Here is a 23,845-nt window from a genome sequence, read left to right on the forward strand (position 1 = left end):
TGTCATGTGTGGGCCAGCTGCATCCCTACTGGTCCTCATTTCCCTTGCATTGAGCTCATTTATTCTCTGGGGATTAATTGAACTGTGAATAGTCTGAACTCCAAAGTGTGGGAAAATTGGAGTCAAAAACAACAGAAGCCTAATGCTACAGGGTCAGGGAGTAGTGTCCTTCCCTTGGTTAGCATCATGAAGGCTCTGGCATGTGGTTTTGCTGCTGGTGACATTTCATAGTCAGAGACACTTCTAGACAGTGACTCATGGAGCAGCCTGTTGCTGAGCAAGAAGTGGGTAGGTCTATGAGCTGTTGTCCAGGCAAACATAGGCTCATATGAGCCCAGAGCTTTTTCTATCAAGGAAGTAAAGTGGATGAAGCATGCTGTGAATTATAAAGTGCTCTGCAGATTACCATAAGTGGATTAGTGGAAAGAGTAAAAAAATCACCCTCTTCCTCATTGTTACTGAGACCATTGTTATGGAACCCCCTAGCATTTCTTGAGATGGCCAGTTACCTCTTTATTAACTTCTCTCCACCAAGACTGCCTTTGGGACTCATTTTTTTTAATCTATATTTTATGTAGATTTAAAAAATTGGGATTCTGGGGACATTTAGAGTGACTTCCTTGAGAGACTCCACATTCCCAGAGATGACAGGTACAGAATGCTCTTGCAAACTTAAATGACAGCTCAATATACCTTCAAAGTTAACCATAATAATGATGGGATATGTGACTGTGTGTGATACATATTAATCATATACCCCATTTACTATTACTTACCCAATTTCCAAAAGCATATTCTATAATTAGTAGGACTTATATTAATAAATGGTGGTAGAATCATTTTGCAAAACATTGTATTAAGCAAAGCTGTGCTGAAAAATTGTTAGTGTTTGTGTGAGTCCAATATGCAACTCCTGAGGGAGCATCTTCATTGCCCCCGTAAGGCATTTGATGGGGTAAATCACAATTTTTCCTGCCTCCAGAAAACAGGCCTCTTATCTGTACTTGTCTCCCCCTACCCCAACTGCCCCAGAAAGTTCACTGGTAATGGCACAAAGCCAAAGACAGATAAGCTGACTCATGGTGGCCATGGTGCCCTAGCCAAATTGTTTTGGTGTTTTTCTGTGCCAACCTCCTTGACTTTCCAGCCTTCCACCTATTCTAAACTGCCTCTGTATGATTCCCTTTTCACCTTATGGAGAATTTCTCTCTCTATCTGCATCTGAGGACACTGACTAATGTAGAACTGAAATGTGAAATGAGTTTTTTTACTGCTGACCGCTCAGAACCTTTAACAGGCAAGTTTGTATTGTGGTTCTCAATATAGGTACTCAAGAATGTGGCATTTTCTAAAAGTATTTTCCCTAGAAACTCCATCTCCACACCACTTTTGATCTCTTATATCTTAGGGTTGGTGTTTCATGGAACATACTGGTACAAATACTAGTTTAGTAAGTCACTACTTAGCTTAAGTCAGAAGACAACTTGGTAGTACGGAGCACTTCACTTAACTGGAAAAAGATAGAGGGTTTTCCTCCTGCTCTATAATAAATCCAGAGTCACAGATTAGTTCTTACCATGGATTCGTAGTGAATCTTCCTTGGAGAATTTCCACACTGTATCCTGTATACATATTTTGTGCTGGGACTACAGTGGATGCTTGTGGAATACTTTGTAGAAACCAAAATACATCTTATTTTTACTGGACCCATTACATTTGCTAATGATTTAGGTCAACTGGGTAAGCAATGTGGTCATTCATAATTAATTTCGCTGTTCATTATAACCAATTATTTTAACCACTGGATCATTTGTATTTTTATACAATCTACAGTCTTCCAGGAACATACAATAGCTTAATGGGTTGTATAATGTGCAATCCCTGATCCATGATTAACTTGTGATTTAATGAGTACAATTTTAAGGAAGCTTGAAATTTTAGGTCCCCGGCTTCTGTTATAAAGCCAGGCACAGGAATGAAAAGTGCAACAGTAATGGGTTTTGAATGTTTTAGATGGAAGGTTATTCTCACACAAATGAGATTATGCTACAGGCTGGAGCATCTCTCTCTTCCTCGGACATGCTGCTCCCTGGACAGGGTAGCTTTGTGCTTGGTTGCCATGCTGACTCTGGTTTCTAGTCCTAAACATTATTACTGATTAGGTCCAAGGTGGGCAGGGAACTAGTGATTCCAACAAAGGTACTAGAAAATTTTGACACAGGGTTTTTAGAAATTCTAGTCTAAAATTGTTTTGAGGTTTATTGACTAACTAGGAACTGGCTTCCCCAGCTGGGGAACTTGGAGACCAAAATATAGTTCAGATACAACAGAGAGTAATGTTTCTCTCAATTGTTATGGTAAGCTTTTCTCTCTGGTGGAACATATGACCTAGCTAGAGTTGCATTTGATTCAAGAACCAGAGGATTCTAATATGTGTAATGGTCCCTCATTATAGCACATGGATAATTTTTGGAAATCTGTCTACAGTGGGAAGTTGTCTGGAATCTTGGGTATGGACTGCAGTAGTATACCAAAAAAATGGCCTTTCTAGGTTATGATAGATTTTACATTCTGTGGGTACTGCCTCCAACAATTGGATGTATCTGCCTTTATCAGTTCTAAGAACCCTTTCAGTATATATTGAAATGCAATGTGTCTGCTTCTATTGGTATAACCACCATACTTTTAATAAATTCCTGTATTTTTGGCTAAGTACACTGAACACTTAAGCCAATCTGCTAAATGGGTATCTGACATGTGTGCACCTAAAATATGATGGGGTGAGATGATCATTTGCTTTTTTCTTACCCCAGTTTTAATCCATGACCACTGATATGCCAGGATAGAAGTGATGGCCAATAAATCATCTTTTTGATCCTCTAACAACTTCTAATTATTTGGTTCTGCTTTTTACCTATGCTTCTTGGCAGTTTCTTAACCTTTGCGATTTCTCAGCTGAAAAATAGTATAATAATATAACTTCACTTTCAGTGTTGCTGGTAAGATTAAATGAGATAAAGTTTGTATTTAACATGATCCCTGGTATATGGGGCTCAAAAAATGTTGACCATCTTTCTTTGCCCTCTGTTCTCTCTCTTTTTCTATTCCTGCTTTCCTTTGCTACTGTCTTTCTTAAAGACCATTCAAGAATAGTGGAGTTAGCTCAATTTCTTTTTAGGAAGGAGGCTTAAATTATGTAATGAGATTGGAGGGTGATGAGGTGTCAACTAGGAACATTGTTTTAGCATTCCTTTTTGAAGCACAGCTACCAATGGATTATGTGTTGATTGCACATGACTGAGGATAGGACATCATGACATCTACAGGCTGTCTGTTCATACCACCAGCTACTGTCCCTTCATACCACTAGGTATGTCAAGGGCCTTGGGAGATACAAAGGTGATGGAAACACTCTTTCTTCTGAGGGTTTGACATTTGAGGTTTGATTAGTTACTCTGCCTACAAGGCAATTTATATTATTCATGTAGAATAGAAGTGCCCTTGGCCATGAGAACACAGAGGAGGGAGCAATTAATTCTTAGAAAATGTCTTATCTCAGTAATCAGAATCAGGAAAAAACCTGCCTTTCTGCTAAAAATATATATATTTATATTTATGTATACAAATGTATATTTTGCATCAGTAGATTATTAGGGAGAAAATAAGCAAAGGCAGTACTGTATATATCAAAGTATATCTACAGGATCAGGAAGAAAGTGGCAGCAGGAAGGATCTGAAGCATTTCTTCCCTACAGCAGAGTTCTGATTTTACACATATACCTTGTTAAGGGAATTCTGCTCTTATGCAGAAGCAGTGAAGGTGAAGTTGAGTGCTACCAGGGAAAAACAATGTTTGCCTTCAGTTGTAGGCAATAAATTGTGTGGGAAATGCCAATATCAAAATTCCTCCTTTCTACATGATTCAATGTGAGTAAGACAGAATCATTGTTGTTGACTATAAAATCCATCTCAAAGACTCAAAAATCATTAGTGTCCAATAATACTGATTTGTTTTCTGTTAAATCTGAGTCTTGTGGGTTCTATAAGTCTTTCTTTTGGCAGAAAATTCAATAATTTGTTATCACTGAGGTAAAGTAGTCTCAAAAATGTTTAGTTTGCTTTTGGTGTTATATACCTTTAGTTCATAAAATGCTAGTTGTGTCTCCATAATTCTTTACTGGAGAATTAATTAAACATCTTGTATGAAATTTACAACTTTGGCTATGTTTTTGTTAGAGATCTAGTGGGAATTTTCATTTATTTTTGGCCTTCACATTATGGAAACAATTTCTGTTTAAATTGTGGAATGGTGAACCACAGACCAATAATGCTATGATACCAGAACTCCCTTAACAAGGTTTGTGTGTGAATGAAAATAAGATTGGCAACATTAAAATCTGATAGAATTTTTAAAAATCTGCTTGCTGGAAAGTGTCACTGTAAAAAAAAAAAAAGTGCTGTTTTTCAGATACTTCATATCTCCAAGAATTCTTTATTGAACAGCAAACATTGTGCAGTTGCACAGTGAAAAATCTCATGGTATAATGTTATTCACTAGGGAAAGCTCTTGGAATCCATATGCAGGAAATTCCTTTGAAAGAACCAGAGGAAGTTGCATTTTTAATGGACTCAAAATACAAATAATAGAATGCAAACCTGTTAGTTTGAGAATCCCAATTTGGTGTGAATATTTTTTAAATTTAGGGGACTTTTAAGAGGATTGATACCAGAAGCTTCTTTAAGGCAGACCCTGTTGGTGTTAGTTTTGATTGATTAAGTACACTCAGTCTAACCTAGATGGGTTCTGCATTGTGACTTCCTTCTGTCCATATTCTTGTAAATTAGGGACACTGAAAAAAAAAAAAAGCAGAAGGTTAAATCAGAGGGAGCCAATGGCACATTCTTAAGGCATTACACATAGTAATAAATGTCACTAGAATGACCAGTCCTTGTTCCTTAGCCATACCCCCTTCGTAAGAGTCTTACCCAGATTCTATGGCTTGTCTGTCTATACTACCTGTCTCTTTCTCTGTTGCATACTACACAGAGGAAGAACCAAGTTCTCAGTGGGCTGAGCCAGTTCAGTTTCCTCTTTTAATATTTGAATGGAGGCACCTGGGGTGGAAAGTTACCCATGCTGAACTGAAAGGTTTCCCAGCTTTTGGAGCGCATGTCTATATGAACATGTTCTGAAATTATAGTGAAGCTGAGAAGAATCATGAGGAGACAGAAAGATGGTTGCAGAGCGGCCCCAGGGAAGGGAAATTCGTAGTCTGTGACACCTCTGTCTCTGAGGAGACTCTGGACTGTCTGTTCTTTCTGGACATGTGTGGTTATGAGGAAGCCTTCATTGCTGCTGGTGGATTTCCCCAAATCCCTGCAAACACCCCTGATGCCTTATTGCCTGCTTGCTTGCTTCTATTATCTACAGCTACAAAAGCCTGACCTGGATTGAGATGGGGTCAGTAGTGAAATGGGCTCAATAGTACTACAGTTGCACCCCTGAAAGCATACAGTTTTATACATATTCATGGCTTATATGGTAGTTTTTGCAGCATTGAATATGAAGGTGGGTTGGCCTTTCAAACCAGGAAGGAAAATTTTTCTTCTATTGAAGTGAAGGAAGAATCCACTCATCCAGTGAACTTTGAGTATAGTTTGCCAAAAGCCATTTGCCTTTCGTGAGAGGCCCAGGCCGTAGCCTCATGTATATGGCCCAGGCCTTAGCCTCATGGAGTCCACAATGCACTGGGGATGGACAAAGGTAACAGCCAGAACAAACAGAACAATTCAGGGAGGGGATGATTTAATGCAAGATCATTGATATTAACTAGACATACACTGGATCTGCGGAGCAGCAGTTCAGGACAGATGCCACCACAGAAATGACTAAGAGAGACAAGCTACAAATCTTCCTTGTGGTTTTTGAATGGGTCAGGTGAATTATGGTGAGAGTGGGTCTCAGCAAGCACATAGGGGTAGGAAGGAGCCATGTGTAAGGGTCCTAGGACTCTGAGTGTTTTCCGAGGGTGGCTCCCCATCACCCTACACCTTTTGTTCACTTGGGCAGACAAGACACTCAGAGGTGAAATGTGTGAGAGATGAACTACAAGATAAAAGATGACTAATAGTAAACATATGTCCTACAATGGAACCTCAAAAAGGAAAATTTCTTTATCACCTGGAGGGAGTTGAAGCAGATGGATGTACTGAGAAAAAGTGGGCAAAAGAGTGACTTGGCAGCCAGGCTGGTGAAGCTGGTAGGCCAGATGATAAGTGATGTGCATACTTCTTTGGATGTTGTAAGTTTTTTCTTTTTAAGAAATCTGAAGTGGGGCCTTTCCTGGTGGCACAGTGGGTTGTAGCACTGCACTGCAAAGCTAAGCAAGCCATGGCCACTTCAGTGCAAGTTCGATCCCCGCCCCTGGAGGTGACCCACATGGCACAGCAGATCTCTCCTGTCTTACCCGGTGCTTCCCTTACAGTGTACCTGGTCAATCTGCCTGTTCTGCTCCCCACTCTGTTTCTAGTGAACCCTTTCACCGCCCCTGCACCTCTGGCCTGTAACTCATTTCTGTGTGCATAAATAAATAAAAATCTTTAAAAGAACGTTAAAAAAAATAAAAGAAATATGAGGTGGACAGTAGTTGATTTCTATACCTGAGGGGAGAGATCATATACCGTCCAAAAATTAACGATGATGTAAGAAAGCAAATACATTTAATTTAAAAAAAAAAATAAAGAAGTTTACTAATTACAAAAGAAAGTAAAAAAAAAAATGCATCTGGGGTTAAATAAAAAATCTGAAGTGGAAGCTCATTGCACAAAACAGATGAAGATAACTTGTTACTGGTGAAGTGAAGGAGAGGTCTGGACCCTTATTTCAAATTCCATGGCTCCTGCCTCACCACTGAGGCTTAACTGCAGTGCTTTGGTATCCTTTGGAAGCTGCTTGAAAACCCAGGGATGTAGGAAGCAGGGAGTTGTCAAAGAGTCAGGACTGGTGGAAAAGAGGTTGTGCGGCTCCTGGAAACTTACTGTCTGCAGGGTGACCTGGAAGGGAGTAAGTAAAGGAAAGCAAAACATGGTTGTTTGAACAGATCCAAGTGTGAGGAGCTGAGGACCCAGCTTTGGGGTGGGTATGGGGGAGGTAGAGGGGATGTTTTACTTCCCATATCTTTATGAAAATGGATAATTCTACCTCCCACTCCCTCCTTGACTTTTATTTCTAGCACTGGTGCTCATATGAACATATCCCCAAACTGGAGGGCTTGAGCTAGGAATAAAGAAACATTAGTAGATGAGCGGGGTTCAACATATAGGTGTTCTTTCTGAGAAACATACCTGTCTTCCCCTTTGAGATAGAAGTTGCCTTTTATGTATTTCTGACATTTTCCCATTTCCTGCTCAGGAAGAAAGTGTGTTTCCCAGGAGATTATATTAAACTGAACTGATTGTCAGGCAGCATTGAAGAGTTACAACAAAAAAGGGAAGCAGCCATATTCATCTCTCCAGCTCTTTATGTTTATGGACAACTTTTCTCTCTGCTTCCAAATTAGATCTGCACTGGTTTTGTCCAGTTAACCCAGCTTCCCTTCTTAATACACGGAGCCACTAGAGCTTCAATGAATGGTGAGTTTACAATGACATAGCCCCTAAGGGGGCACACTGATGAACTCATCCATTCATCAGTGTCCATATTCTTCATTAACACAGGCTGAGCTGATTAAAATATCTTAGCAACCAATCCACATTTGCCCATATTGAACTAATTTGGTGAATGGGAAAATAACATTGATCTATAATGAAAGAGGAATGTGTGAAGCTCAGACAGTGAGTTCCTAAATGGTCAGGTTTAGATTGTAGTTAAGAATTGCTGAAAACATCTGCATACTAAAAGAGACAAAGGACAAAAATCTTGATCTTTCAGGATGAATCTCTCTGCTGGATAAAACATGAGTGTTGTACTGAACCTGAGGTAGTAATTGTCAGAAGACATAGAGAACAGATCTGGTGTGGGCCCTGGGATGGTGTAAGTCACCTGCCTCAGTCTCCCTGGCCTCCTGACCTAGATGGATGATTAAACAGTGCATTTCGTCACTCCCTGGTGGTACAGCGGGTTAAAGCACAGTAATACCAAGCTAGCCACAGCCGCTTCAGCACGAGTTAGATCCAGGCCAGGGAGGTGACCCACATGGCACAGCAGACCTCCCCTGTTTTGCCAGCTGCTCCCCTCAGCAGTGTATTTCAGTCATTCTACCTGTTCTGCTCCCCACTCTGCCTCTGGTGAATTCTCTCATCTCCCTTGCACCTCTGGCCTGTACTCCAGTTCTATATGCATAAATAAATAAATATTTAAAAAGAAATAAACAGTGCATTTCATAAAGCCCTAATAGAACTTTCACGAAATGCTGAAGCCCAGAAAATGCACCATGCCTGACCAATATCTGGGGAAGAACTTTCTTCAGAAGGGTCACTTCCATATTTCAATTTCATGCATAATTGTCTGAGATGGAGTTTCTCACTTTAACAAGATAATGCTTATTAATGAGACAATTTGCAAGGCACACAAAAAGCACATGATAAAGTTTAAATTTTTATTTACAAGAATGATTATATACTAGAAATGCGGTTTTGGATAGTCTCTCAATTTATTATGTTCATGTTCCTATGTCAATAAATTTTCTTCTACATTCTCAAGTTAATAGCTGCTTAGTGTACCATGACATTGAGGTTCTGATCTTTTCTTAACCAAAAAAGTTGTTAATATTGCTGTAATATTGCTATTTTTTACATGTCTATTTCACATGCTTTATAAATTTCTAGATGGATTGCTAAATAGATGGTGTGTGTAAATGGTGCCAAACCAAAACATTTGCACACATTTTTACAATTCTATTGTTCGATATTTAGGTTATTTCCAATTTTTGCTGTTGTAAATTACATTGCAATGAACATTCTTGGACACCTGTTTTTATTTCCTTAAGGCAAAACCCTTACAAATACAACTGCAGTATCAAACTTATAACTACTGTTGAAATTTTTGCCTTTTATCAAATTTTCTTATAGAAGGTTGTTCACCCTCACCTCCAATGATTAGAATTCTATTTATTTCTTTGGATGCTTGCAAGGATGTTACTTATCATTAAAAAACAAAAACAAAAGCTTTGCTTATGAGACAGTCCAAATCTATACATAGATGTTTTGATTTGTATTTCTTTGATTGTTAATGAAGTTAAACATAAAATTTTACATGTTTTGGGCCTAAAGATTAATATAGTAGCTCAACTTTACAAGTAGTTTTTGAATGATACTAGAATTACACCACACCCAAAGAACATAAAAACATTAATTCAAAAGGATACCTGAACCCCTGTGTCTATTTCTGTTCTACCTACAACAGGGAAGATGTGGAATCAACCCAAATGCCCAAAAATAGGTGACTGGATCAAGAAGATGTGGTACATATACACAGCGGAATATTACTTAGCAATCAAAAAGATAAGCTCATGCCTTTTGCAGCAACATGAATGGAGCTGGAAAGAATCATGTTTAGTCAAATAAGCCAGAAAGAAAAAGAAAAATACTATGATTTCACTCATAGAAGGAGTATAAGGGATCAGAAAAAAAAAGCATTTGTAATAAAGTAAAAACAAAAATCAACGAACAACTGTAAGCAAAGAATGATATAAAAGGAAAAAAAAAAAGAATTACACCACAAAACTTCTATTTTGCTTAAATTGATTAGTTTTGATATCATTAATCAAAAACTATATACTGGGCAATGACTGCTCATAGTCCTCAGCTTCAGAAGGTGTGGCAGTTAAAAAAGTGAGCTTCTGGGCCCTCCCTGGTGGTGCAGCGGGTTAAAGCACTGCACTAAGAAACTAAAGCCACCGCTGCATGAGTTCAATTCCCGCCTGCCCCGGAGGTGACCACATGGCGAGGCAGACCTCTCCTGACCCGCCCGCTGCTCCCCTCAGCAGTGTACTTCGTCGATCTGCCTGTTCTGCTCCCCACTCTGTCTCTGGTGAATCCTCTCATGCTCCGCATCTCTGGCCTGTACCCCAGTTCTGTACGAATAAATAAATAAATCTTTAAAAAAAAAAAAAAGTGAGCTTCTGTCTCTGAGAAACTGACCTGCAGGAAAGACCACAGAGCACACAAAAAGAGTTTAATATGGGAAACAGGTCCCCTCCCTAGTGGCGCAAATAGTTAAAGTGTAGCACTAGGGAGCTAGCAGCAGCCTCCGCAGCATAAGTTCCATCCCCAGCCAGGGAGGTGACCCACATGGCACAGCAGATTCTCCTGTCTTGATCACTGCTCGCTTCATCAGTGTACTCCCTCAATCTGCCTATTCTGATCCCTACTTGTCTCTGGTGAATCTCTCACCACCCCGCACCTCTGGCCTGTACCCCAGCTCTGTGTGCATAAATAAATAAGTCTTTAAAAAAAGGGAAACATTATGTGTTTCATTTATTTAAATTTATAATATCTAAAAGCACATTGATAATATAAAAGAATCTCAGCTGCTAACAACAAATAGCATAGATCCCATGAAACTATTAAGACAGATATCAAAGCAGTGAATTTACCTTGAGCTTAACAAAAAGGAAATTACTAATTACAATACACAAAACTTAATTTTTAAAAAATATTTATTTATTTTTGCATACAGAACTGGAGTCTAGGCCAGAGGTACAGGGGTGGTGAGAGGCTTCACCAGAGACACAGTGGGGAGCAGAGCAGGCTGACTGATGAAGGACACTGCTGAGGGGAGCAGCGGGCTGGTCAGGAGAGGTCTTCCATGCCATGTGGTTACCTCCCTGGCGGGGATCAAACTCATGCTGAAGTGGCTTTAGTTTCTTAATGCTGCACTTTAACCCACTGTGCCACCAGGGAGGGCCACAAAACTTAATTTTGAGCTTCTTAGCAGACAGAGAGAAGTGTGAAGGGTCATGTAGCTATCATTAGATGCATGTAAATATGCTGTAAAGGACAACATTGGTTTAGTACTAACAGAAAATTTTTCACAAAGGTCTTTCTATAAGGAGCATTGCTACACTAATGAAATTCCATCACTATTTCTTACAGTAACAAGAAGAAATAAAAGCACAGTACTATGTCATAGTCCTTAGTATTTCTGAGGGAAGATGTATGCCTTTCTGATAATCCAATTTAGTCCAGGAGTAGAGTCTTGAGAAGCTATAGTCAGGATGACTTGCAGAGCTCTTTAGCCAACGCATTTCAAAGTCAATTGTTTCAGCTAGTATTTTTTTTTAAAAGATTTATTTATTTATGCATACAGAACTGGGGTACAGGCCAAAGACTCAGGGGCAGTGAGAGTCTTCACCAGAGACAGAGTGGGGAGCAGAACAGGAAGATCTATGAAGTACACTGCTGAGGGGAGCAGCGGGCGGGTCAGGAGAGGTCTGCCACGCCATGTGGTCACCTCCGGGGCAGGCGGGAATTGAACTCAAGCACAAGTGACTTTAGCTTCTTAGTGCTGTGCTTTAACCCGCTGCGCCACCAGAGAGGGCCTTAGCTAGTATTTTGACAGGCACTTTCCCAGTGTTTTAAGATGATTAAAGATGACAAGAACATGAGATTGCTAATACCCAGCAGCCCAAAGTATAGGTGTTCTGTTATTACTCAAAATTAGTTTTCTGTGCTTCATTTACTCATTTATGCATCCAACAAATGTTAATCTGTCTGAGATACTGAGCTAGGAACCACTCTATAGGGTGGTAATTTGTTAGGAGGATAGAAACAAATAGTTAAAACTTCATGTGATGTAACTGCTATAATAGTGATAAACATGAAGTGCAAGGGAGCACAGAAAAGTAAATCTGCGTATTTCTGTATGTGATGTCACAATTTCTGAGAGGAAGTGACATGTCATTTCGGTTTGCAAAGCTGAATAGTTCAGCTAGAGAAGATGGGGAAGTTCTTCTAGGTAAAAGATACAATAAATGCAAATCCATGGCTGCATAAAAATAAAAGGAAGTCCTCCCTGGTGGTGCAGTGGGTTAAAGCACAGTGTTAAGAAACTAAACCCACTTCAGCATGAGTTCAATCCTGTCCCTGAGGTGACCCACATGGTGCCACAAACCTCTCCTGGTCTGCCCGCTGCTCCCCTCAGCAGTGTACATCACTGATCTTCCTGTTCTGCTCCCACTCTGTCTCTGGTGAATCCTCTCACTTCCCCTGCACCTCTGTCCTATACCCCAGTTCTGTATGCATAAATAAAATAAATGTTTAAAAAAAAAGTTAAACAATGGAGTGTGTGTGGCCCTCCCTGGTGGCACAAGGGGTTAAAGCGTAGCACTCTGAAGCTATAAGCAGCCACTACAACTCAAATTCAATCTCCTGCCAGAATGGGGACTCACATGACACAGCACATCTCTCCTGTCTCACCTACTGCTCTCCTCAGCAGTGTATTTCAGTTAGTCTGCCTGTTCTGTTCCCCACTCTGTCTTTGGTGAATGTCTCAACCCCCACACTTTGGGCTTATACCCCAGTTCTTTTATGCATAAATAAATAAATAAATATTTGATAAAAAATACTGACTAAATGAACCAGAAAAAGAAGTGAGGGTCAACTTGAGAGAAAATGAGTGACAGTGGTAATCTAAGATATTTGGTAGGTAGGAGCAAATTGACCAATTATAAATGATGGATTTTTGTGGTGGAGAGAGTAGTTAAACCAATGATTTTATTTGACTGTGTAGAAAGGGATAAATGATAATGTTATGCAAACAGGTACTATTTGAAAAAAATGACAATTTCAGGGGTGCACATGTTACAACTGTGGGGCCTCTGGGAATCTTTAGTATATAAATAGGTGACCATATAAAGTAATAACAACTATCAGGGATAGAGAACTGGTAGTATCAGGCACTGTTCCCAGTGCTTTGCATGTCATTTGGCTTCTGTAGTCCTCCCTGTAGCTACATGAGCTAGGACTTACTATTATTAACCTCATTTTATAAGATGAAAAATTGAGGCATGGAGGCTATATAATTTATTGCCCAGGCTCACACTAGGAAGTGGAGGTGCTGAGATTTGAACTCAGACAAATTACTTAGTCAAAAATCCATACACAAAAGATGGTGTAACAGGCTACAAAAGCAGGTGGATTTGAATATTTATGGGAAAACCTCACAAAATTCTAAAAAATTAAATCAACTTAATTGTATAATAAAAATATACAATTACATGAGGCCCCTCCCTGGTGGCGCAGCGAGTTAAAGCACAGCACAAAGAAGCTTAAGCCACTTCCGCATGAGTTCGATTCCCACCTGCCCCGGAGGTGACCACATGGCGTGGCAGACCTCTCCTGACCCGCCTTCTGCTCCCCACTCTGTCTCTGGTGAATCCTCTCACCCTCCGCATCTCTGGCCTGTACCCCAGTTCTGTATGAATAAATAAATAAATAAATAAATCTTTAAAAAAAAACTTTTACAGAAAAATTAAAGTAGAATAATTTGGAGCTGATCAGAAAATTGATTGCTGATTGCTGGTTGTATAGCATTGGTTGAAGCCATGGAAGTCAATTATTTTTGTCAAGGAAGAATCTGAGGGTGAGGAAGAAAGAGGACCCAGAACAGAGCCCTGCAATACACAGATATTCAAGAGGTGGCAGGAAGCAGAGGGAGCAGCAAATGAGACTGAGAAACAGTAGGGAGTGACATGGTCCATGGCAAAAGTACAGATATAATCAAACTTGAAAAAGTTTCCTGGGACTTTTCCAAGCAGGAGTCTATTGTTGATCTTTGTCAGAATAGTTTCCATGATTCAGAGAGCGCTAGACCCAGAGGGTGGCATAGTAAGAAATATACTGTAAGTGAAGAGTGTAAACAAGTCTTTCAGAAGTTTGGTGGCAAAGAGGATAGGGTTCTAGGCATACAGAGTTGTATATATTTAGACACAGATGGAACAGGGCTATTGGAATTCGCATGGACTCTCAGCTTTTCTCAAAAATCAGCTACACAGTAGCTTCAGTGCTTGAACCAGAATTTTAATGAGACCATGGAGTCCAGGAAATATATAATTACTACTCACACATATTTATGTTTTAACTGATGGAAATGACAGGGAAGGTTGTGAGGTGTCAATTTGGCACTTTTATGGGGTAAGAATTTTAATGCATACATACTGAGTTTTCAGAGAAGGTGTACATTGCTTTGCTGACAGTGAGCTTAGCAGACAGCCCAGTATCCATCCCACTCCCATGCTCAGCGTTTGTATTTTTTTTTACATTGTTATTCATTTTTTTGTGCAATAAATAAATGGATAAATTCCTCTAAATCTCCCACTACCATATCACTCATGAACCATTAACAGTCTCTTGTGCTCTTCCTTCCTGTTTGGACCCCTCTGACTTCCCCTCCCCAGCTGTATGACTTAGATCTACAGTTTGCCTGAAAATTTTGTCTTTTTTTTTTTTAAGATGTATTTATTTATGCATACAGAACTGGGATACAGGCCAGAAGTGCAGGGTGGTGAGAGGATTCACCAGAGAGAATGGGGAGCAGAAGAGGCAAATTGCTGCTGAAGGGAGCAGCATGCAAGACTAGAGAGGTCTGACACGCCACCTGGGTCAGCATCCTAGACTGGTGGGGGGAATTGAACTCTTGCTAAAGCTGCCACTAGCTCATAGTACTGTGCTTTACCCTGTTACACCACCAAGGAGGGCCCAAATTTTGTCCTTTACTTTTTGACACTTTGTTCAGTTCCCTATATTCCCCCGTAAGTGAAACCATCTGATATTTTTCTTTTTTTCTCTTTTCTGACTTATCTCACTGAATGTAATCCTGTCTCCCTCCATCCACTTTACTGTGAATGGCATGAGCTTATCATTTTTGATTGCTGTGTTTGTGTCCTTTGGGTAGACTCCTAGGAGTGGAATTACTGGGCGTATGGTAGATCCATTTTTAGTAATTTGAGGAATCTCTGCTATATGAAGTCTCTAAAGGCAAAGGCATTGTTTTGTTGTGAAAAAATTATCATCAAATGAGAGATAAGATTTGGAAAGCCATTTTTCTTGCAGTGTGTAGATGATATCTGAATATTTATGTATCTAAACACAAATAGAAATTAGGAGATAGTCAAGAACCTAAACCTACTTTCATGGTTTTGATCTTCTGCTAAGTCTGAGAATGTATCCTTCCTGGATGGCAGAAGTCCTTAGACCAAAGAAATAGGATTAGTGTATTTTGTGTTGCCTGAGCTATTCCTGTTGACCCAGCTTCATATTTAATAGTGTTTTCCTTTCTTCTCAAAACAGTCCTAGTTTGTATGATAAATAATAAGGTCATGATATAGACAAGTAATGTTATAATGAGTTCAATTAGTGAGAAATAAGAGGGGCAGACAGAATTATCAGAAAAGGCTCTGTAGGTATGACCTTGAAGAACAGGCAGACATCCAATGTGGTAAAGAAGGGATAGAAAGTAATCCTGGTAAAAGCCCAGAAGTACTAGTTTCACAGAAAGTGAAGATTTTGAATTCTCTGTCAAACCACACCCTATAAAGCCCAACAAAGCCTAAAGAAGTTACAATGAGAAAAAAAAAAGAAATTACAATGAAAAGTCCAATGCAACTAAAGTCTTACTCATTGCCTTGTTTTTTCATCTTGCTGCTTTCTACAATAATATTGTTGAGCAGTTACATTGCATTATGTTGGTGTTGGTGTCCCAAACAACCCATTCTTAGCTTCTAACCTTTTAAAAGTTGAGTAAATTTAGTTTAGTAAAGGTTAAACTTTTAAAAGTTTAGTAAATTTAGATCACAGTATGTTTGAAGGTTCCTCCCAATTATAATGATAAGAATCATATTTAATATTTATGTAACAGACATTCACATCTTGTTGGGAAAACAACTCCCTTCATACAAGGTGAAAAAAACACTGCAAATATTTCATTATGTCAGTTGTTTATTCTTTGCAAAACCCCAACAGTATCATTTTCCTCAAAATTAATCCTGATTATCACTAAACGTTCTTTACTTAACTTGATTCCTGACTGTTTAGCACTGCTGTTATTATTTTTTTTTTTGTCTTTGTGTATATGAGGGTTTAGATTCACTAATGAATTTGAATCTGGATGAGGATATTTGCAAGACCATTTTCAAAAATTCTGTTGGTATAGAATACATGGTAAAAAAGCCATTATAATAACTATGTCTATATGTGAAAAATTAGATTTAGACCTATAGTAGAAAGAGAGCCTAAAGACTGATTGCACTAAGATAAAACTGGAAGAAAAACAGATACAATACTATCATTTCTGTAAAGTTTAATGTTCTTCGAATTTCTGCTATATAGTGATGTTATTTATCCATCTGTGACATTGGAGACTCCTAGTAACCTAAACATAAGACTTCAGTTCCATCTTGGATGACATTGTGCTTTACTTCTAAAAACTACATTTCCCAGATTCCTTTGTAAGTAAATGGAGTAGCCTATGACCTCATTCTGCCCAGTGAAATGTAAGTATAAGTCACCAAGTGAGGCATCTAGAAAAAGCTCTTTTTTTGGTAAGGCAGACATACTTAGTAAGCATTATTGCCGTTTGCCCTTCCTTTCTTCCTATCTGGACAAAGATGTGATGACAGAGATAGTACCATCATCTTGAACCATGAGGCAACAACTGTCATGACACACAAAGGGTGGATGAATGGAAAGACTGGAGTCTGATGCAGTGATGGAATTTCTGTGCCAGCTCTGAAATGCCCATTGGAATTTTTGTTGCATAAGAAAGATAAACTTTATTTGTTCAAGACACTATATACTAATTGTTGTGTTAAATACAGCTAAATCAACTTGTAACTGATAAATTCCTGATTGGTAGATAAATCAAGAAATGACCCAATTTTAGCCACACTTTATCTCTTCGATTTCTTCTGCCAGTGAGAAATATTGTTAGCATTTGAGGGCAGTTGTAAGGATTAAATAAGTTAGGACAAGTGAAGTGTTTTGCTAAGGTGCTTGATATCCAGTAAATGTTGGCTACCAATACAGTGTGTTTGAATTCCAAACAAAGCCTCAATCTCAACATTGTAATCTAGGAGAAATTAGCTGAGTGAATATTAGATTTGTTAAAGTGCTTTTATTGAAAGTAACAGATAACCTATTTAGATTTATAATTTAATTATTTTATACCCATTGTATTCCACAATTAATTTTAAATGGCCTGTAACATGGACCATGGATCAAAATGCAATAAACCAATCAAATAAAAATATATGTCAGGAGAAATTAATATTAAAAAGAGACATAAGAATAGTGAAAAAAATAGAATACAGGTCTGAACCCTATTCAACCCAGTAACACGGAAGTGATTAAATGATAAATTTAGTGCTCAAAATGTAAAAGGACTATCAGTCGATTTTGCTAACTCAATAGATGCTTGGTAAGTGTCAACCTGGTGGCAGACGTATTAGATTCAGTGGATATAATGCCCAGAAAAGCAATTATGTTCTTTATACTATGGAGTTTATAATCAAGAGAGAAACAGAATGTGAATTAAATATCATGGTTTTCAAGAAACTATGATTATATAAGAAAAAAATATATGTACTTTAGTAAAAGCAAAGCTGTTCTCTAACTTTATTGTAAACCAAATTTCTCAGATGTAATATTTCTACCCCAGCTCTTAGAGATCAGGCATGACCTGATCTAAGTTCTAAGTCCCTGATTTAACTTGTTTCCAATGGAGCAAATTTCTTCTTAGCTGCTACCAGTTTCTAGATTTTTTTTTGTTTTTTGGATGGGAAGAGAGATATAAAATACAGCCATCATCTTTCATTAAGTGAAAGTTTATTTTGATTATTCCACAAAATGCTTTAAAATGCTATTCTGATCCATGATATGAAAACATTATTTAAAAGTTTTACATTAGGTATAGTATAGGTTTTGTTGATATGAAGTAAAAACCTTTTGGTTTTACTTAAATTGATTTTCATAAAACTATAGGTAAAACATCTGAGAGATATATTCTATAAGAAGGTACAACTTTTATGGGCCAGAAAAGTTTATTATTGCCTGAGTGAAGACCAAATGAAACTTACTTAAATTTACTTTGTTTATTTGGAGCTAGAGTGAAATGTTATATATATTTTCTAGATGATATGAAGAGAGATATAAAATAACTCCATCAAGTACCAGAACTTCAGATTTAAGAAGGAAACATGTCACAATGTATTTTGAGTGATGAAAAAATCACAATTATAAATATTTGTTTGACATCTAATCATAATCCAGTTCTGATCCTAAGTTGCTGTTTTTCCTGAAGGTCAAGCTGAACTTTCCTTCTCTTGCTGCTCTTGTGTCGACCTCTATTAACACTCTTTTATAATTTGCTATTTCTAACTTGCTTAAGACTATGAAGCAATCATGTTCCCTAGAATTGTGTGTCAAATCAGATCCAAAAATCACTGAGTGAGGGGCTTGTGACAAATTGTTTTCCTTTGAGGGTCTAAGACACCACTTGTTTATCTCTAAATTGAAGCTTATTTTCTAGAAAGATAGGGCTTCTGCAGGTTTCATCCTGAGGAATATGATTAGGGTCAGTATAAGAGGCTTGTGACTCTTAGCTAACATATGCCTCTTAGTGAGCAAACCTTGGTTTACCATAGGATATGCTGAATTGTTGAGAGGAGTAGAGGGAGCACAACATCACTGGCAACAAACCAGACTGGGAATAAGTAGAGATCATGGTCTATGTACAGGACTCACTGTTGGTCTTGTAATAGGGAATTGTTTTGTCATCAGGCACATCCTATAGCTTCATCGTGGTTTTAGTGAAAGAGAACTGGCCATCGAGACTCAAGGGCTTGCATCTGGAAGTGCTCACTCTGGTGGCCAGGGTGTCACAACGTATAAGAGAAAATGATGAAATGCAACACATTTCCTGTGCAAGAGGGACACACAAAATATGAAGTTCACATGTTTTAAGCAAACATTTAAAAAATGATGTTAACTCCAAAAAAGAAAAAAAAATTGCACATAAGCCATAATCATAGGTTTAACAATCAGCATTTAGTGAGCCACCATAATAATCAAACTGGATTAACTAAAAAATTATGATGTGCTTATTGAAAGGATGAAGGAGGTGAAGAATATGGAAGACAGTTAAGTCCTTCCTTTATCACAACAAGAAGTGAACAGATAATAGATATAATGTCAATTAAGAGGTAACTATTTTTACCTCTTTTATGATTTGGGGTAATTTAGATGAAAAAAATCATGAAATGATGCAGTTGCATTTGGATGAGGTGGGAAAGGCAAGGGACTCCTCTTTTTTAATGATACATATTTCGGACTCCTTGACTTTTGAACTTTATACATTTCTAAGCTAAAAAAATTAATTAAAACTTTACATTTTGGACAGAACAAAAAAAGGGATTGAAGAGCAAAAGATCAAGAGGGAATGATTCCTTGGGAGCGGCAGTTGACAAAGCAAATTATAGAATATACTCAGTGAGAATCAGATGAAACACGGGAGATAAAAGGCTTGGGACCAAGAGGTCTCAGGAAGGCATTCTGAGGAGAAAGGCTGCATCGAGGAAGTTCATACACTTGCAGCTGCTTCCAGGGCCCGGTGCTCATGCAAGAACAAAGCCACTTCTGTCTGGAAAACCACAGCAAGGCAAGGCAGGGAGCAAAATGCCTTTAATTGGGGTGGCCAATGAGAGGCCCTGTGAACTCCCAGTGCCCCAGCCTGCTTTTCCTTTCCTCCCTTCTTTGACCACCAATTAATGGCCTTGCTCTCCAGGGCTTCCAGCAGACATTGTTGGTCTTTGGCTTTTCCTTTTTCTCAGGTCCTGATCATTCTCTCTGCCTCTTTGCTGTTCTGTCCACGAACCCTGAAGTCCAGTGTCTCATGTTCTCTCTCACCTACCCTTTTCCCCATCAAATGCTTCTGCCAAGCTCCTGCTTTCTCAGAGCCAACCAGGTAACTGGTCAAGTAATCAAAGAATCCAATAGTAAATTGGTGGTAATGAAAAGCTAATAATGACTTGATACATTAATCAACCCTATTAACATTTCCAATTCAATAATGGCCTTCAGAGTACTAACTTAAGAATGACCTATCTGACATATTGGTTGTCAACATCTGGAGGGGTGGGACTTGGGTTGGACTGCGCCTGTCCCCCGGAAATTGTTCCATGGAAGAATCATCTGTGCAGCTAAAGTGTTTTGGTGTTGATTCTGCCTCACCTTTATATTGTCTCCATTAGCATTTTGCCAATCCTTCCAGTCTGCACTATTTAGGCTTTGTTGATAGGTAAGTTTTTTAAAAACCTGTCATATGTGTATTCTTTGTCTTTCTTAACTGGACCATGATTTGCCTAGAGGATCCTGTTGTCAAGTGATATCTTTGTTGTCCTTTATTACTCACACTTGTCTTCATTAGCTCATTTCTGAAGTCTTGACTGACATATAGCAGATACCTTTATTTAAGAAACTTGTCATCTCCTGTCATGAGATTAAGCAACTGATAAGAGAGGTAGAGTTCAGTCTCTGAATAGTAAAGGAAAGGAAAGGAGGAAGCAGCCCAAGGAGGCCAAGAATGGGAGCTCAAGTCAAATAATTCTCCAGCAGGGAAGATTTTCTCAGTGTAGTGCCATAAAATGTATCTGGGAAGTCTGGAATGCACATGGGGCTTTCACACTCAGTCATTTAAAAACATTCTTTCCCCTTACTGTCCACATGAGCTTCGAAGAGAAGTGAAATACTGTAGCTTTCAAAATATCATCCATACACAGACAGAGTTGTTATGAGCCTGTGGACAAATCTGCCTAGTTACTTTTGACCCATGTTTTGTTTTATCTTTTGATATCAGTGCTAAGAGCAGTGAAGCCTCTACATATAGATCCAGAATTAAAAATGATTATTTACCTACAAGGAAAGGCTCAAAATGAATTAGAAATAACTAGGAATGACTATTATAGAAACTTTTAAAACTATAATAAGAACTACTTAAAATATAAAGACATAAAACATTTTTACATAAAGCAGAAAAAATGAAAAGAATATCAAAACATTCATGTTAAATGGTAAAATTTAAAGTGTTAAAGGATACATATCTGATATACATGCAAATATTTATGTATTTTATGCACATTTTAAGCCATACATGGGATCATATAGTATATATTATTATAGAATTTGTTCTTATATTTAGTACATTTATAACCACCCTTCCATGCCAATTAAACTGATTTTATTGCTTCAAAGTCTGATAGGCATTCTGTTATGTAGATATGCCAAAATGTCACCATATCTCTACTAATGGATATTGGAGTAACTCATAGCTGTTTATTTTATAAACAATGCATCATTGAATTTTGAATGTTTATATGATATGTTACGTATATTGTTTTTATATTGCTTTTATATTGTTATGTTCTGAAGAAACTTCTTACTCTTATTGACAGGAGAGGCATCGGTAAAAGAACTAAATATCAAGGAGAAACTGGTTTAAACTGGAAAAAGATGGCCTGAAGCTGCAAAGACTTGGGCACCCCATGGACAGAGCAACAATAAACAATTAAATAGGTAAGGAAAATAAAGTTTTATAAATTAATAAATGAAAACATCTCACATTTTAAAAGTCATCTTATTTCTTTTCTCCCAGTTTTTAAAGAAGATATCACCAATTTGGAATGTTCTAAAAATAGAAAGCACAGGTGAGTGTGTAAATGCTTTCCCTTTCCTTTTTATTTCTGCTGTGAAAGTTAGAACGCTATGTCTGTTATGTCAATTACCTCCTAATCCTTGAGAAGTGACAGCTTTCCAAGAAACAGCAAGTTGCACAGGAAAAACTGAAAGCTGCTAAAACCTAACCTGAAATTTGAATTTACTAAGAGGGACAAACCAAAACAAACATGGTTGAATTATTCTCAAACATTTAGGTGCACTGCATGAAGTTTTGTAATCTCACTGTCCAAGGTGGAACCCCAGCCACATGGCCCCTGAGCACCGGAAATGACATTTAAGTGAGTAAAGAACTGGCCTTTAAATTTTAATTCATTTAAATTTGAAAACTGATGTAATTTAAATTTGAAAACTGGGACCACATTACACTTCAACTGCCAGACCTGGTGTTATAGTGTAAATGTAGGTCAAGTATCTTTTCCAGAAACACATAATCAAGTAGTTGATGACAAAGGATTTATTCAGTTCAAATTATTTTTATCCCTGTGCAGTGACACAGTTCAGAACATGTTTGTTTGAATATTGTATGCAGACAAAGGAATTACAGCAATACTCAAACTGAAACAAAGCAAACGAATAAGCTAAACAACAAATTGTAAGACCAAATCAGTGCTTACCAGAAATGAAGAGGGCAGGGAGACTGGATTAATTGCTTAAAAAGGGGTCACTGGTATGGTGAAGGGTGAAATTGGACTTTTAGTGCTGGATTTAATGTAGTATATACATAAGTTAATGTATAAAGATTCATACTTAAAACCTACATACTATAATAATTAATGTTACTTAATAAAAAAAACTGATAGAAAGCAAATTTTACCAATCTGGGTATAAGAAAGAAAATTGATTTTTAGATATTGGAGTAAGTTCTTGGAAATTTTTTGAGTATTTGTGAAACAACTTGGAAGCAGGACTCTATTTTTTAACCATCAATTTTATGAAATCTAAATCAAAGTGTTTCCAACTATTGTATAAGAATGAGATCTATACTGGATTTGAAAGAGTTACTATGAAAGAAGAGTATAAAATCCCTTAATAATTTTTAATTCATCACATATTAAATCATAGTATTTTGCACAGAGTTCAAGAGAGTGTAATTAATTTCACGTACTTCCCCCCCCCTTTTTAATATGGTAACTAGCAAACTTAAAATTACGTATGTTGTTCCCATTCTATTTCTGTTACATTTCCCCCAAAGTCCCAGCATTATGGATTTTGTAAAGTAGTTCCAAAATGCCAAAGGCACCTTTATCTGGTTATATATAGTCAAAGTCACTTGTCATGTACTGCGAAGCTATTTGTAAGTCTCTGACCCACTCACATCCTCTTCCTGTTGTAAATTAGAGCATGTGTTTGTAAGATGCTTGGTCTGAGTTTGAGGTTTGGTCTGTGGTCATGGATTTGACTTTCCCTGAGAAATTTGCCTGGCCATGGAGCAAATGTACCAGTGTACCCGGGGCTGGTTATCATTTACTTCAATCAACTGAGGTAAACCCTGACGGGAAGGAGAAGTAAAAATCAAATCCTATAGGATTATGTCAGTCAGTATTGATATGCTCACCTGTGCCCAAAGACAAATAGACTCATAATGCCAAGACCTTTGTGAAATAAAACAATAGTTGGAGTCATTGTCTAATACCTGAAAGAGAAAAGGGACCAGCCAGTATCGATGCATTCTGGAGTCTGCTAAGGGGAGATTGCCAAGGAAGGAAAAATAATCTGGAAATTTTCTTTAGGGCCCCCTAGCCATCTTTTCCATGCTGTCTTCATGTCTAGATTTGTGTGAGAATCAGGGCACTTTGTAGTAATGATGCCTGTGGTTTAAAAAAGCAATTATTGGACTTAGGAGGTCTAGGGGAGAGGTCTCATCTTGTCATTTCATTGAATAAATGACTTTGGATAAACTTAACAGCCTCTCAGTTTTCTGTTATCAGTTATATAAGATGATCTAGAAACCTGTTGGAACCAAGGTTTTGTGTTTCTAAATTGTTAAGGCAATAGATGAGACATGTAGCACTATCTGTAAAACTCACAATTTCAAGTCTATTCTAAGAATGGGAATTGTCAGTCAGCATTTTCTCTCACCTTCATTAGAGGAGGAAGAGTATGGAATAACACACTTGTG

The sequence above is a fragment of the Condylura cristata genome, unplaced genomic scaffold (assembly GCF_000260355.1).
Source record: "Condylura cristata isolate star-nosed mole 26May11 unplaced genomic scaffold, ConCri1.0 scaffold00011, whole genome shotgun sequence".
In the NCBI taxonomy this organism is placed as follows: Eukaryota; Metazoa; Chordata; class Mammalia; order Eulipotyphla; family Talpidae; genus Condylura; species Condylura cristata.